The 16,971-nt window shown below is 50.0% G+C and overlaps 1 protein-coding gene across 1 annotated transcript in view; it reads right to left on the reverse strand.

The window, feature by feature from the left end:
* Window positions 1-11,809, reverse strand: part of KDF1 (keratinocyte differentiation factor 1) — a 79,259-nt gene extending 67,450 nt beyond the window's left edge. The window contains exon 1 of the mRNA XM_043506099.1: window positions 11,263-11,809. The gene's annotated coding sequence lies outside the window, so the exon portion shown is untranslated. The remainder of the gene's footprint in view (window positions 1-11,262) is intronic.
* Between the last annotated feature and the right edge of the window lie 5,162 nt (window positions 11,810-16,971).

The raw sequence follows: 16,971 nt of genomic DNA on the forward strand, positions 1-16,971 counted from the left end.
GTGGGCCATGCTGCAGAGGAAGGCGTGCGAGTCTCCTTAATGGAATTTGCGGTCTGGGGGGGAAATTACAGCCCAGTGAAGGACAGTGTACAGCCCCTGTTCTAGCTCAGGTAACTGGATATTCTTGTTTATTCATTTCAACTGCTCATCCTTTCCTGAGTCCGGAGGAACTTTTTATCAGAGCCCAGAAGTTTCACTTCCCAGTCCCCTGTTCTAGCCCCTGCCCCACAATCCCTCCTCATGGCGACGGCCTTTTAGGCTGCAGTCATGCAGCAAGCATTGCGAGGCAGCCGAGCCCAATCGTGGGAGGGCACAGGAAGGGCAGAGAGTCCAGGGCTGAGGGGGTGGGTTCAACAGGTGGGCAAATCGGTGCTTTGCCTGCAGCGGGTTTTACCACCTTAAAAACAGAGGGCTTGAGTCTCAGAGGTGCTCAGCCTTCGCAACTGTCATCTCAAATTTCAACAGGGGTTCAGCCCCAAACCACGGCAAATGCGGGTACTTTTCTAGTGCCGCGCCCCATCCAAATGGCAGACTGCAGCCCAGGGAGCTGTGGTGGAGACACTGTGCCCCTGGGAGTGGCTGCTTTTCTTAAGCCGGGTGCAGACAGATGATAGCTCCCTCCTGGAGGAGGTCAGCCAGGTGTAAGCTGGGTGCAGACCCATTTCTTCTGGGTCGAGAGCTCTCCTTATTTTGCCTTCAATAAGGGATCACAAAGGCCTCTCTTGTTTTTCCTCTCATTCGCTGTCCTCATCCACTTCCCCATCACTGTCTGCTGGCTTATACAGGTGCCCTCAGGGCCCTGTGGTGAGTACAATGTGCCAAACGCCAGCGTCCCTGCTCGTCTCTCTTCCTCTCCTCTGCCCTGTCTCCCCCTTTCTGGTTCCTCACACCCGTCTAGCCATTTCAGTGCTGACAGATCTCCTGGCCTAACAAGCGTCGCCACCAGCCAGCGCTGCAGGTCTCTGATAGCAGCACCAGCCTCACCTGGGAGAAGAGGGTGTAGGTGGGACAGGCCAACTCGGTGACAGGTTGCCACGTATCAGGAGCCTATTTCTGCTGGTCGGTCTGATCCCCACCACTCCTTCTTCCACTTGCGTTACTGTGCTAAGCTTGGCTTGTGCTAGTTCCTCTTCCCACCTAAGCTCCTTAAGTCACGGATCTGGTTAAACCTCAGAAATCAGTTTGTTTTGTCTGAAAGTTAATGGACCTAATTCCCCGGCCTTTCTGCTCCCGGCATCCAGCTGGGTTTAACCGCTTCAGCGCTCAACGGACCAGCTGCGCGACCCTTCCATGGCTCTGCAGGTGGAAGCAGAGCATGGAGCTCATGGGGTAGTCAGGTATATGGATGGTGACCCAGTTTGGGGGGCAGGAACCGTGCAACCTCATATTAATGGAGCAGGCATGGAAAGTCCCCAGGCCTGTGTAGCATCCTGGCCTCTCTGTTGGTGGCTAGGCCACATATTGTCGGCTGGGTCTTTTAGCTCTGGCAGCAGAAATTCATGGGTTTGGATCCACAAGTGCCTGGTTCCGGCCCTGGTGCCAGCATCCCCTGCAGGGCCATGGTGTGACACATAGCGGCTCATATGCATGGAGTGGGTATGGTTTACACCAGCAGGGCAGCTGGGGAAATCAGTGCCAGGACCAAGACTTAGATTGCCATGGCTCAAGTAGGAAACATCCAGAGAGCCAAGGAGCTTGTCCCCTAGGTCAGCCCACCTGCTCTACCCACACATCCAGCCCCTTGGCTGAGAAAGCGTCACACCTTCATTATATTAGTGCACACCCATGCCTCCCACCCAAGACTGGGTGAGTGTGGTCAGGGAATGGCTCCACCTCCAGGCACCGGCTCCCCAGAGTGGTATCCCAGAATGCATTGTGCATGCCTCAGCAGTCTGCTATTGGCACAGTATGCCCCCACAGCCTGGCTATCAACCCTGACACAGCATTTTGGGGAGGGCAGAAACTGGCAGACTGTGGGTTTTGGCCTCCCACCCCCCCCCCCACTGTGTTTTGAAAAAAGTTTCCCCATAATTTGAACCAGTTGTTTAAGGGAAATGCACTAATCCAACCCCATGTTCCTTCCGCTAAGTGGAGGGTCGAGAACTCAGATTCTTGTGGCCCTGCTTCCAAGAAGCCTGGGAAGGGGGAGGTGATGTTGAACTGTAAAAACCCCAGAATTCAGCAGCCCCAGAGAACGTAGAAGTTGTGGGTTCTGGCCCAAATCTAGAGATTTTTCCAAGGGTTCAAAGAGGACTCACCCTTGTCCCCTGCCCTGGGTGGCTGGCTTAATGCTCTTGAGCGCATGCTTTAGAATAGCAACTGCACAAGGCAGGCAGGAATGGGAGGCTCATCTCATTCAGTCTGGCTGCCCGAATCTGATCACACTCCATCACTCATGCTGTGGTCAGGCAGCCCCTTCCAGCACGCTCAGAGTGGTTTACATTACGGGCATTATTAATGACACTTGGCAGGAACTGCTGCATTGTCCAGAGGAAGCATTTTTGTCAGGAGCCCTGGACAGCTTCAGAGACAGTTCTTACGCACTGCATCGGAAGGAGTCTCCCCTCTCCCCCTCTTTCACTCCCAGGATTGCGAGGCATGAAAGCGCTCAGGTGATGGAGAGACTGAGTTGTGCAGAACTGCTCAGGCTCATGGCTAGACAGGGACCTGCGAGGGGAAGGTGCAACAAATCCAGCAACGGCAAATGCTTTTAACTCAGCATTGAGCTTTGCCAGCCAGACTCAGTTTTTATTTCTATATTGAATAATGCCTATGAGCCTCAGTCATGGAGCAGGATCCAAGGGTGCTAGGCGCTGTACAAACACAGATCAAAGAGATGGCCCTGCCCTGATGAGACATTTACAATCCAAGTATAAGAGACAAGAACAGGTAGATTCAACAAATAGTTGGGGAAAAAACAAGGTAACAAAGAGACAATCTGATCAGCATGGTAAGCAGCTGTCACAGGTATGCAGCATGACAGGGGTGGACAGGGACACAGGTGTACTGCGAAAACAAACTAACCCTCAAATCCTGTTTAAAATAGGAAGGTTGTTTGCGGGGGAGGAAAAGAGAGGCTTGGGACAGGAGCAAGTGAGCAGGATGACAGGTTAATCTCTGGCCCGACCCATACTGGCCAAAATTAGTGATTCAAAAATCTCAGATAAGCACAATTCAAACGCTGTCCAACAGCAGCAGAGTTGAAGCCCAGTTTGGCCAGTGAGTGTTGGGGATACCAACCTGCATTAGAACAGCCATGTTTGTAGCTGTTGTAAGGATCACACTGACCAACTAAGCTAGTGATGGGCCAGAATCAGACCCCTGAAGCTGAAAACCCCTGGAGTCTGGAAAAGGTCAGATTCTGGACCATGCTTTGCAGCACTGGCCGTCTACAGCCCGAGTGTCAGGTGAGCCTAGCAGAGCCCGGATACATATAACTCGGACTAGCAGTAGCAAGGATGGGGCTATTGAGTCCTATAAACTCCCCTGGTGACCTGTCAGAGGCTAAGTTTGCTGAACATCATCGGACAAAGGCACCTCTTTTTGCTTGATGCTGGACCAACACTTGGATTTTTAGTAGGATGGGCCTCTGTGACTATTTCATTGCATTCATTGTTGCATCTAATTAATGTCCTGGAGCCAGATGCAATGGTGATGGGCACATGAAACACCCCCATGCACTTTCTCCCCCTCCCCCTTAAGTTCATTAAAGTGCAAGTGTTTCCCGAGAGAGAGAGAGAGATTTCGAGCAGAGAAGCTTACTACTCTGCAACCATCTGCCATTCCCAGAGAGATGTCGCCTAGTCACTTGTCCATTAAGGGCTGTAAGAGAATTAATTGCCAAAGGCAATTACTCACTCAGAAGGGCAACATCCCATTCCCACCTTGTGCTCCCCTCTCCAATGGTGGGATGCATTTCCAGGGACGGGAAGCGAAGAGCCTTCATTCCCCAGCGGTGGGGCAGACTGGAAAATCGTATGCAAAGGGGGTAACACACCACTTGGACTGCAGCCTGGCTGTGATGCTGGGGGCCAGGCTGTGGAGTAGCAGTAGCAACAGCCCCAAGCGCTCAGAGCTCACGAGTCAGGCCTCCAAAAAATTGAGAGTTTAAGCTTAAAAATCATAACCCCTCTCCCTCAATTTTAAGAACCTTATCTTTATTTGCCTTTGAGATTTTGAGCTTTTAAGCTACACAAAGGTCACATTTCCAGGCTTTTCCTTTAATCCATGAAGGCTAGACATTTATTTTATTTATATGAGGCGCTCAGCTTCCATTTTAATCACTTGACTCCAGGAGCTGGGGCTTTAAGAGGGGGAAAAAACCCCAACTAGTGTGAGGCTAACAATAAAAATCATGAGAGTTAGCAACACCGTGATGAAACTTATCCTGCCCTTGTTGAATCTAGTTTTAAACCAGTGTTCAACGGCTTTTGATCCCAGCGCACACCGGTTAGAAGAACTGTTTGGAGTTGGGACAATTCTGATCCATGGCTGGTTTGGCTGCTGTCCAGAAGGGACGGTCAGTTACAGGGCTGGCTGCACCTCTGTTTCCTCTTTGAGTCCCTCACGGATCAGGCCTCACGCCTTTAGCGCCCCTGGGGTGGAATCACAATTCTCCCACTCTCAGACTGGGCTACAGCACGCTATGTATCCACTGGGCTTATTGCATTCAATACCACCTGTGGTGCTTCCCTTCAGAAGGCCGTGAGCAGTGGTGGATAGTAACCAGACAACCCTCTTCAATTTAAACACGATTTTGGTTGACCGGTAGGAATAAAGGGTTTAAATCCTTCTTCCTCGAAATAAAAGACAGTGTCGACACATGTGCAGGAGCACCAGAATGAGCCCCTCCTCGCACCTTTTACTGGCCGCAAGGGTGAGTGACGGGGGGGGAGGGCCTCGGAGGTTGGCAGCATGAGGGCGTGGCCTTGGAGGAAAGGACCGTGCAAGGGGGCGGAGCCACATTTCAGGCACCAGCAGCCCCCCTACTTTTAAGGGCCTTCTGCCACTCCTGCCCGGTGAATCTCTCTCAACTAGAGCCCTGCTGGTGAGGCAGGCAGGCCCAGCTTCTTCAGACACCAGCAGGTCCTGATGGTGAACCTGAACGGCTCCCCGCAACCGCTCCCAATCTCAGGACGGAGTCTATTTAATGGTGTATAGTCCTTTTGAACTGCTGGTTCTAAGCATTGACCCCCATGCAGCCAAACCTGTTTTGTTTGTTGGCTGAAGCCTGGAGATAGGATCTTCACAGCTAATAGTTCAGGGAGGGTCTCTCAACCCTGAAGCGTTTACCAGCAGATGGCTTACCCTGAGCCATTCTTCATTCTTCCTGCTTGGGCCATGTCTACACTACAAAATTAAGTTGATCTAATTTACAATCAGCATTACATCAATTGTGCACAAGTACACTAGGCTCCTTGTGTCGGTGGTGCATGTCCTCACCAGGAGCACTTATACTGCTTGAACGGTCAGTGTGGGACGGCTTCTGAAAGCCAGCAACAGTCTCTGTAGGCAACGCAGCATCTACACCGACACTGCATTGACCTAAATACATCAATCTTGATTCTGTGCCGCTTGTGGAAGGGCGCTATTAAGTTGGTGTAGAGGGCGAGTTATGTTGGCGGGAATCTAGACACTTACAGAATTAGGTCAACCCAGGACAGCGTATGTAGTGTAGACCAGGGCTTGTTTTCCCACATGGCAAACAATATCCATACAGTAAAAAAAAAAAACAACAACAAAAAAAACCACCATACCAAAAACACCTTATAGCCAGCTCACATGCAATATTCATAACTTGTTACACGGTAGATCCACGGCGACCACAGGGAATTAGGGAAGAGAGGAAAAAAAAAAAAAAACCAAAAAAACCAACCTCATCTGTATTTATTAAGGGAGATCAATTGAACTGCACAAGCAAGTGTGAGACCGCTGGGGATTTTGGGTTGCCGTCTCTCATGCTACTTGGTGTTTTTCTTAAAGGCCCAGCTCCTGAAGCCATGTGATTCTGTAAGAATCTCAGGAGCTCATAAAAAAAACAAGTTTCTAGTCCTTATGGTTGTGGAGCAAGCTGTGCAAATCTGGTGTGAGGGCATGCTGAAGGCATGGCAAGCAGAAGGAAATACAAAACCATTCACAAAGTAATTTTAAAAAAAAATCATGATTTTGAAGCCGAGCTCATGATGTTTTGATGTGGCCCCAACCCATGATTTTTGAAGGTGTGGCATGGCCCTCCCTCAGCAAGATGTTGACTCTCAACACAGCCAGCCACTCAAACAAAGATAGAAGCATGAGGTCCTGAGAACAAACTTCTTTGGCTGAAAATAACCCAAGGGCAGGGCACTGTTACCTAACTACCTGACCTCTCAGAGTTAATCAACCCTTTGACAGCTGTCACAAGCAGCCCAACCTCTCCACACCAGGTGGGACACAGGCTAGCCCTTGCTCATGGAAAGGATTAATAATCACCAGAGTCCTGGATAAATTCCAGTTTGCATTATTACATTCACCTCCTTAGGTTTCAGAGTAGCAGCCGTGTTAGTCTGTATTCGCAAAAAGAAAAGGAGTACTTGTGGCACCTTAGAAACTAACAAATTTATTAGAGCATAAGCTTTCGTGAGCTACAGCTCACTTCATCGGATGCATTTGGTGGAAAAAAAACCTCCTTAGGTTTCCGTAGCAGTTTTAATCGGATACATTATGCTTCACTTCCTGCACTGAATTGTTTTGCTATAGGCTGTTAACTGCTACAGTGTTCCACCCCAGAAGCAGCTGCATGGGGGGGGAAAGAGAGAAGAGATTCCTAAACGCTGCTCATGAAGCACCTTGGGGTTGGGAATCCTGTGGGTGCTATTTGTAAATGGTGGTAGTTCTCTCTCACCCAGGCGTGCTTCCAGTTCCCAGTTGAGAATCCCAAAGTCCATGGCATTTGGATCGGATCCTGGTTCCAAACGAGAGGCGCACCTCATTTGTGGTGGCTGGGCCTGCTGCCTTGAGTGTCTGAGCACTTACTGCAGCTGAATTCCTTCCAGCTTGCCTCAGCACCTCTGGCGTGTGCGTGGAGTGATGCTGGTGGCTATATTGGTCCGTGACAGGCAGGAATGGAATGTGCCAAGGGAGCCAAGCAGGGGGCCCCTCTCTTTTTCTCCTCTTATGGAGCACAAGGGAGGGGAGGATGGGGGGCTGCCTGGCCCTGTCACTGTGGTGGTTCAACAGTTCCTCTTATGGAGAAGCAAGTCGGGGAAGTCCTATTCTCCGTGCGCTGTCAGTCTGTGGTGAGCTTGCCCAGTCACCCGCCAGGCTCTCAGTCCTGTTTAAATGTGCACTGGGGAGCCATGTGCATCAGTGGCAGAGAATGATAGCTGCTCTGCAAATCGGAATGAGAGGAACTTCTTAAGCTAGCTGCCCCCTGCCCCTCGCAGGCCTGAGCCAAGAAGTTCAGATCCAGATCCACGCACGTCCAAAAAAAATCACCAGACCCTCTCTCGACTCGCCACGGCTGTAAAGTTACACTTGCATATCAGCCGTGGGGCACTTGGGTAACTCCCTCTGAGGTGGAACACGCCAGCTGTTAACAGCATGCGGCAACGGATTATTAGAATTTTTAGGAAGGGGTGAATGCGATCGCAAGGGAGAATTTAGGCATCCAACATAATTACCCAAGTTGGAGTGTAATTAAACTCAGCGTCTGAACACCCAACTCCTGCACATAGTGTCTCATAGGGATCCTTAACAACAAGCAAGGAGTGTCTCGGTTTTATGTGTCACCTGAAAAACAGACCCTCTGGCAGGAAAACCCCTCCCCCACGTTAGCGCCCTTAATGATTCATCCAGCACCATGTCCTGTAACGCCTAGGTGTTTCTGGACAGTCTCCGAGACAAGCGCTAACCAAGCCAACATTGCTTAGCTCATGAAACCTAATGAGATCACAGCTGGAGGTGCTATGGCTGAGTCCAGGAGAGCGAGTGTTTCTGGCCACCAACTCTGTTTCCATGGAACCGGGTTAAACGAATTAATTGCAACAAATTATAAAGTGCACTTAAAAAAAAAATGGGGACCATGAATGATATATTTCACCTGGATAAGAGCAGACCGCTCTCATTCGGATGCAGAGGGCATTACTGCTATAGCAGGCACCCTCCAAATTGTGCATCACTGAGAGACCTTCCCCCCAGCCCTGACCCCATCCCAGTTTGTGAAGGTGGCCCCTGGTTGCCAAAGACAGCAAGTTGCTAAGGGCCAGATTTTCAAGAGCTCAGGGCCAGATTTCTGAGGGCTCAGCACCCACAGATGGGGCCAGATTTTCAGCTCTTGATGATCAGCTTCATTCCACTCTCTTTCTCCTCTTTGACTGTTCCTTCTCTTCTCTATCTTTCTCCCCCCCCATCTCAAACCTCTTCTCTCCATGGCTTTCCATTTTTTCTCCTCCCCTCCTTTTCTCATCTGCCCCATCCTCCTCACTTCAGTCTCACCCCTCCTTTTCGTTCCCTCTCTTTGCCTCTGAGTCACCCATCAGCATGCCTGGCTTGGAGCACACAGGCGGCCAAAAGAAAAAGAACTCCAGCTGAGTGGAGTTGGGTTTCTCTTTCAGCTGCTTTAAAGCATAAACTTTTTGACATTTGGGAAGGCTTTACCTAACCAGAAGAGGGCTGCTGGGGAACATCCTGCTCATAGACAGGCTGCCTCTATTGATTCACAGGAGGCCAATGACAAGGAGGAAATATCCCTTCCCTGCAAGACGCCATGCAGCAGAACCACACAATGGCATGTCTGACCACCGTAAATCTTGTCACCATGCTGCACACCAGGGCCATTCAGCACGTCACAACTGGATTGGATCTTTGATCCTCCTGTTCCAACAGCCTGCTACCACTCACACGAAAAAAAGAATCTCCTGTGAGGTGTGGGCAGTATAGGGCCTATGACACACTGTTTGGATTCCAACCAGCAGAGGATAGCAATACACAGACACTGCAGCCAGGTCATGAAAATAAAGTTCTGCTTACATCGTCAAACTCCAGCCATTGTTTAGAGAGAGTCAAAAGGGACTGCTGCTATGGCAACAAACAAGCACAGTTACAAAGTATGCTGCACCCTAGCGCCAGGTTGGGGTGGGGGTGCCATATAAATAGGCAGAAATGCTTTGAAGTGAGAGAGGTTTGTGCAGAAGTTTTGCAGATTTAAGTTGTGCTTCAGGGCAATGAGATAATTAACCCCAACTGCCTTCATTCCTTTAGGTACCTGATCATCTTGGACCTTTCAGAACCTCCACCGCTGAGCATCTGCTTCCAACATGAAGCCCTGGTCAGGTCAGCCAGAGGAGCTTGGAATGCCACTGGACAGGTTAGTGAACTGGGACTCCAAAGAGCCAAGTCCTACTCCTGGCTCTGCCACTCACCGGCTGGGTGACTCTGGGCAAGTCACATTCACCTAGTTGCTCAGAAGTATTTAGGTGCCTACCTCCCATTGATTTCATTGCCCCTACATACTTGTGAGGATCTGGGCCTTTGTCTCTCAGTTTCCTCATCTGTAAAATGGGGACAATGGTATCCTACTTTGTAAAGCTCTTTGGGAGCTATGAATGAAATCAACTCCTCAATGGTCTTTATATTACAGGGTCCAGGGGTAAATGGTTTCTAAGGAGGGTTAAATGATTAATAATTGTTATAAGCATATTACAGACATGAGGAACGTGTTATAGTTTCAGAGTAGCAGCCGTGTTAATCTGTATTCGCAAAAAGAAAAGGAGTACTTGTGACACCTTAGAGACTAACAAATTTATTAGAGCACAAGCTTTTGTGAGCTACAGCTCACTTCATTTTCCACCAAATGCATCCGATGAAGTGAGCTGTAGCTCACAAACGCTTATGCTCTAATAAATTTGTTAGTCTCTAAGCTGTTATAGTTTGTTATTAGGCACATCAGCAGAAGGTATTATAGATGGTTCCAAACCACTTGTGGGACTCATCTGATGAAGCGGGTTTTAGCCCATGAAAGCTTATGCCCAAATAAATTTGTTAGTCTCTAAAGTGCCACAAGGACTCCTGGTTGCTTTTACATTCAGTTTCCATTTGTAAGTGGTTTTCAGAGGGTTCATAAAATGGGATCAGTTCAGTATTATAACAGGTTGTCCTAGCTGCTGGCACCAGGCAGCACAGAATGGGGCCACGGTTGGAGGTAGGTCTAGTCCCCTCCAACATGGCTCACTCCTCTCTGGAGAGATGGCTGTCTGGTTGCTGAGTGATCTGCTCCTGCATTTCATGTCTGGTAAGGAGCTGGTTTCCTGGCATGCAGGCGAAGTTGTTCTTAGGTTGTGCTGATGCTAGGAGATGTTGCTTAACAAGCAAGTGACACGCCTTAGTGACCAAGCACTGGAGCCCAGCCCAAAGGCAGCAGTAAGTAATGCAGGACTGTAGTCAGCTTGAATCTTTGCAGGAGTTTCCATGGTTGGCACTGAACTGGCCCAGGGGAGCCACACTGAAGCAAAGGGTACAAGACACAGGCTGGCACGCTGCAGACAGGTGTTTGGAGTCTCGACTCGGGTACAAGAGATCCACTCAGCAGACCAACAGGTGATGAACGCAAGACACAGGGCCAAACTAAGGAAACTCAGGGCCTCCATGGCCAAAGCCCTAGGTGGTACTCTCCCACCTCTGGTGGGATGGCAGCAAGTTTCGGAATTAAGATGAATGGGGATAGTTCACACTTCTTGGAGCTATTGTTTCAAGCTCTGCAGAGAGCTGTTTTGTTTTGTTTTGTTTTTTTTTAAGTGAAAGCTGAGATTCTGATCTCATTGTTCAACCCTGAGTCTGGGTTCCAGACACAGGTCTGTGTGGCTACACTTCAATCCACTCCCAAAACTCAGGCAGAAGCTTAAAAAAAAAATCACAGAGAATCAAGCAGCCACAGTTGATTGTGCTCATGGAGAGGAATGTTATTGTGGTTTTTAAAGACACTTACAGAAACTCTCTCCCTCTCCAAGGATTAAATGTAAAATAAATTCTCACAAGTTCTGCCAAAAAGACTCAGATCATTCCTAAGGATTCACTCGTTAGCGACTGTTTACACAGTGCCCTGAAGGAAACACTATGGTGCTGATGATGATTTTAAATTCCTGGTAAAAGCTTTCTTTCCAAAACACATGAGAAAAAGGAAATCAAGGGTTACAAGTTGGACCCACTGACATCCACGATTCACTCTGGCGAGAACAAGACAGTAAATAAATCAGGGAATAAATTGCAATCTGTTGAAGTGTCACTTACCGGCTATGACTAGGAATGGCACGGCAGGGTCTTCTCTTGCACCCCATCCCAATAGCCCCTCCAGTCGCCCCCTCTTCTCGTGACTCAGCCCTCCAGCCAGCTCACATCTAGTCCCACTGCTTGTGGGGTAACAGAGTCCAACAGCCTCACACCAAGTCTTTGATCCAAGATTATTAGTCCATTAGTCTCCAAGATCTTTCCACTACCTTCCTCAGTGGGACCCAGGCCATCCCCTTCCTCTGGGTTCCAGCCCAGGGACCCAGTAACAAGCAGGCAAGGTCTGTCTAGTCAGGACCCCCACATAGCTTCTTCCTACCTCAGCCTGCCTTTCTCACAACCTCATCTTCGGCCCACTGAGTACCTGTATTCACACTACAGCCTCTCAAGGTTCACCCTTCCTTCGGGGTCGGGGCTCGCAGGACTCCCCACCCCAGCAAATCCCACATGAAAATACAAACTATTTCTGCCTTCCTCAGGCTTGCGCTCTCATCCTTCTTAAACTGTCCCTGTGTCCCAGTCCTGACTCTTTCCCAGGTGCATCCAATTCCTGCAATTAATCTATCCAAGCAGGTTTCAGAGTAGCAGCCGTGTTAGTCTGTATTCGCAAAAAGAAAAGGAGTACTTGTGGCACACACCTTAGAGACTAACAAGTTTATTAGAGCATAAGCTTTCGTGAGCTGCAGCTCAAGTGAGCTGTAGCTCACGAAAGCTTATGCTCTAATAAACTTGTTAGTCTCTAAGGTGCCACAAGTACTCCTTTTCTATCCAAGCAGGATCAGCTGGGGAATAGTTACTGTGTCATCAGCAAAGCTGAGCCCAACTCCAGGCCAGCCAACCTGTGACACTGTCCAACTGCAGTGAAAAGCTACTGGCTATGGGACACTGTTACCAATTCTCATGGATTTATGGTGAGTCTCCTAATTTTAGGGGGCTTTTCTTAAAGCCCCAGCTCTGGGAATCAGGTGATTACATGAGACTATTGGCTTTTCTTTACAAAAAGAAGCAAGTTTCCAGCCCTGGTGGTTGCAGAGAAAAGCTTCAAGATGTCACATCTGATGGCTCAAGAATCAAAGGCAAATAAAAAGAGCCCCAAATATACTGTTTTGAAAATCCCCTGGTTTTTAAGCCAATCTCATGACTTTTGAGGAGGGGTCTGACTTGTTTTGAATGCTTGGGTTTGGGATGGCAATTCATTGACCTACATTTTCAAAAGTGGCTAGTGATTTTCAGTGCCCATCATGAGAAACCTTGAAGAGGCCTAGATTTGCAGAAAAGACAGAGCACCCCCCTCTGGAAATTAGGCCCTTTCATGGTGTCTCAGGCGGGGAATCCAAACAATGTAGGCCTATGTCACTGATGTGGTCCTGCCTACGGGCCTGATCTCGGGAGGCAGGCAGGGAGCATCTGGCTCCAGGGGGGGTCATGGCTGCTCAGAACATCTTAAAGACTTTGAAGAGGGCAGCTGAGAGAAGACAGCTTGGGGGTCAGACCATTTACAGCTGGACTTGGCAGCCCCAGAAGCAGACTGAACTTTCACGTGTCCTGGCTGCAGGTGATGACCAAGGGAAAGGCCCAGCAAACCCACACCCAGCCACAAGGGGGCACTGGTAAGTGAGTTGTTTCCATATCTATGGGGCTTGGTCTGGGGCAGAGCTCAGTAGGACTGTCCATAAATGACACAACGCATTAGGGCGTGGATGTGTCCTTGGTTCCTTAATTTTGTGTGTTTCGGTGTTACAAGAGGTGTGTAGGTCTTGAAAATCACCCAAAAATGTGTTCTGTCATTTATGGACAGCCTCCGTAAGAGGGGTCACAGGAGACCTAGGGGTTTCAGATTGTGCTGGGTAGCACCTGAATATTTGGTGCTTAACCAAACTGGATGCAAAGACTGAACCTTCTGAGAAATACCCCATCACACCCCGAGGCAGGGGAAGGGAGAGGAGGATGCTGGAGTCAGGGTTTGCAGCTGGCACAGGGCGGGTGGGGAAACTGAGGGGCAGATTCATCAGGTGTCTTATCTAAACGGCACATGGAAATATTCCCATGGGTCTCACCTCCCAGTGCCTTGCCCTACCCATTGCACCACACTCTCCTGCTTTTTCCTCTGCTCCTGCTCCTATTTCCCTTCCTGGTGTAATTTACTGTAGCTGATGGCCTCCCACCATCTTCCCGATTGCCACGTGGCTGCCTTTTTAGAGATGACTCAACCTCTGTAGTTCTGTGGCTTCTGGTCCCCCATCTCCAATCAAGTCCTGGACTCCCAGCATTCTGTCTCCCAGCACCAAGTTGACCCCCCCTTGTATGTTAACAAAAAGCTCCGAAGACCACTGGCCACAAACACAATGCACCAGGAACTGTGAAACATGAGCCCATGGCTGCCCGCAGGCCAATGTGCTGGGCGTGGGGCCGGCTGGATTTTAGTGACACATTGTAGCTGCTTGCTCAGAACACGGTGGCTTTGGCTACTTGGCCTCACAAGCCTTGCCAGCGAGCAGAGCAGGAAACCAAATGGTATGAAAGCAAGCCTGGATCTACTGGAGAAGCAGCACTTTGCCCTAGCCCAGGGAAAGAGACCCTCTCCCTTTGGCATCCATTCCGTCTGGAGGGAGGGAGTCAACGTACCAAAGGCTGGCCAGCGGCATGAGTTGGGAAGAAGGGGTATCAGATGTCCAGCAGGTGAAACAAGAAACTCCCGGACGACGTGCGCAATCTCTAGTGAGTCCCAACGACCTCCGATCCATCACTGTCTGTGGGAGACAGGCCTGCCAAGGGTCAGAAGCAATTAATAAAGAGGGAATGGGGGGGGAGGATCAGGAGTCACCTACTAATGCCATTGAAACCTATTGGGCTGATGTGCTTTGGGGAGGGCCAGACCCTCTCTCCTTGGGGTTCCTCTGTGTCCCTTCCCCTCTGCCCACGTGGCTCATGGCCCCAGCCCGACTGTAAGCGGGCGTGAAGCCAGTGGAGAGGTAGCTCCTTGCACCCAAGCTAAACTGAGCTCTGCAAGCTACGTCACTCCGCAGAGAGCCGGGGCTGTGAAGATGAGAGTTTTTGCATCACACCAAGTATCTCTTGCAACTCTGAGCTCCCTCCTTTAGCTTTTCCCCCGCCCCGTTTCTGCGTGGTCTGGAGAAGGGGAGGTAAAGTCCTGTGTGGCATCCTGTGGCTTCTGCCATGGGGATTAACGAATCCCTCCCTGCCATGCTCTCTCTCACCTCCACTGGCCTGTCGCCCCTTCTTACTTTCCCCCTTTGTCAGGGACTAAGCCGGACAGGACCAAAGGTGTGTTTCCAGAAGGACTGGTTGCCCAGGAAGCCTGTAGCTAGAGGTTTCTGCCTCAGCACAGCTAGAAGGAATTGTTGGGAATTACGTCCTGATTTTAGTATTACAGCCCTTCCCGTCTGTTAGCCGCAGGTGGGTTAGTACCATCATCCCCATTTTACAGATGGGAAAACTAAGGTGACTTGCTAAGGCCGTAAAGTGAGCTAGTGGCAAGGCCAGAACCCAGGTCCCATGACTGCCCCTCATCCATGGGACCACAGCCTTTTCCCTCCCCAATGCCACTGCCTAGGCCAGAGCTGGTCACGAACAAAGGATTCTGCTCCTGAGGCTGGCAAACGAGCACCTGTCGCCAATGCTATAACGGACTCAACCCCTCCTACCAATGCTCCTGTTGTGGGATGCTGGGTGAGGCTGTGTCCCTTCCAGCGCCTCTGCACATGGCATTCATTCTGGGGGACACAATCAGGATATGGGTGGGAAAATAAACACAGCGGGCCTGATTCTGCCCTGGCCCTGGCTTTTTGCTAGCGATTCCAGCAGTCGCTCCTGATCTACCTGGGCATGCCAGGAGAATTGGGTCTGTGGGGCTGAATTTTGCTGCCCGTGTCTGTGCATGCCCACTGACCTCAAAGGGGTGTAACTCAGAGCAGAATTCGTCCCATTGATTCTGGGGATGCTGGGACCTTCTCCAAGCCTCTCAGAGCTGCTGCTCCACCCTAGATCCCTGACTAATCCCTGTTGATCATTCCTGTGGCTGGCATCTCCAGCAGGCAGAAGGGCTGGTGACTAAGCCACTGGGCGGTATCCCATCTCCACCTCCACTGCCTCCTCGCCCTGCAGCAGAGTGCACAAGGCAATCCTGACGCTCCCTCCGGGGGATTTGATAAACAAGCCCCAAAGGGACCCCGAGTTCTCCTAGAAGGGGTGCTCATCCTGGGGAGTGAAACATACCTGGTCAGAGCAGAGCCAAGGGAGAGGATGGTCCCTGTCCACCCTGCACAGAGGAGCCAGGAAGGAAGGGGAGACAGATGAGGAAGAGTGCAGGCACGGCGCACACAGATGCCTTCCTGGGGTCAATTTAGCCAACAAGCGAAGCTGTTCTAAGAGGTACAGCCATGGAGATGGGGGACGGGTTTGTTTTGGCACCAGAAAAATACTGTAGCTGTTCTCAGGGTAAAATAAAGAAAACACGATATGACAGCTGACCCACTCATACAAACAAATGTTTGTGGTTTGGCTGGGCAGTTGGTCGCTGAGATGGTGTAGCAGGGAAAGCAAGGAGAGCTCACTCAGCAGGCTGTTGAAAGCCGATGCACCTCGCTTGACATGCTGGGAAAGCCAAGGGAGCTGTTGGCACACCGGGGGGAGTCAGTGAGGTCCTGCCCCGCCATCCAGGGGTCTGGAATTGGGCTGGTGAAGGCTGCAGGAAAGAATTCCCCAATTCTGTTTCTCGGTGTTTACTCAGGTTGTAAGTGCTGTGGGGCAGGGACTGTTTTTCTCTTCTGTGTTTGTACAGGGCCTAGCGCCACGGGTCCTGCGCCAAAGTTTGGGAGTGCTTGGCAGTACCCTGACATGACTTATAAATTCCTTCAGTGCAATCACTCATCTGCCAGCTGCCCGCCTCACAATCCTACAACGTAGCCCAACACCACACTTACCTGTGACTCAGTTACAGGCAAAACCAGCGAAGCCCCTCCTTCCAACTGCGTCTCAAGCCTCGATCTGACAACACCCTCCTAAGCCCAGGGCTACAGTGAGTGGTCTTATCTGTCATTCATAAAACCCCACCCTAGCCGATCCCTGTTGCTCTAACAAGCTGACATTATTTTACCTTGGATTTATAACAATAGCGTAATGAACTGACTAGCATGTATGTGCATAACCGTGCCCTCTTATGGGTGTGATCAGAGCTTCTCAACTGTGTGTCATTAGCCCTATGCTGCTGGAAGGTAAGGGAGATTCTCCTTTAAGTCAAGTGACAGGGACTTGGGCTTTCTGAGCTGGAGGATCTGAGTTCTATCCCTGCTGCTGCCACAAAGTTCAAAGTGGGCAGTGCGGTGGCAATAAAAAAGTGCTAGGTACCCATGGATTTGTCACAATACAATGATGACTTTGAGTCGCTTTGTCTTTTCACGGTTTCAGTGTTTCTGATTAAATATATCTGTGTTCAGGACCAGCAGAATTTTCCAGGCTACATTAACAGTTTCCATCCTGCATTCACCGCTCCGTGGACCAGGCCAATTTGACTCATGCATTCTTTGGTGTTCAGCTTACAGAAAAAGGTCACAATTCAGTTAAAATGGAACCTTTGAAGGCTGTTTGTGCTAATAGATTTCTTCCAAAGAAACAGGCCACTGACCTATTTATTTACTTATTTATTTATTTTGGAGGGGGCAAAGGAGGACCTGGCCAGCCATAACAAGGCAA

This window comes from Dermochelys coriacea, chromosome 19 (genome assembly GCF_009764565.3).
Source record: "Dermochelys coriacea isolate rDerCor1 chromosome 19, rDerCor1.pri.v4, whole genome shotgun sequence".
NCBI lineage: Eukaryota > Metazoa > Chordata > Testudines > Dermochelyidae > Dermochelys > Dermochelys coriacea.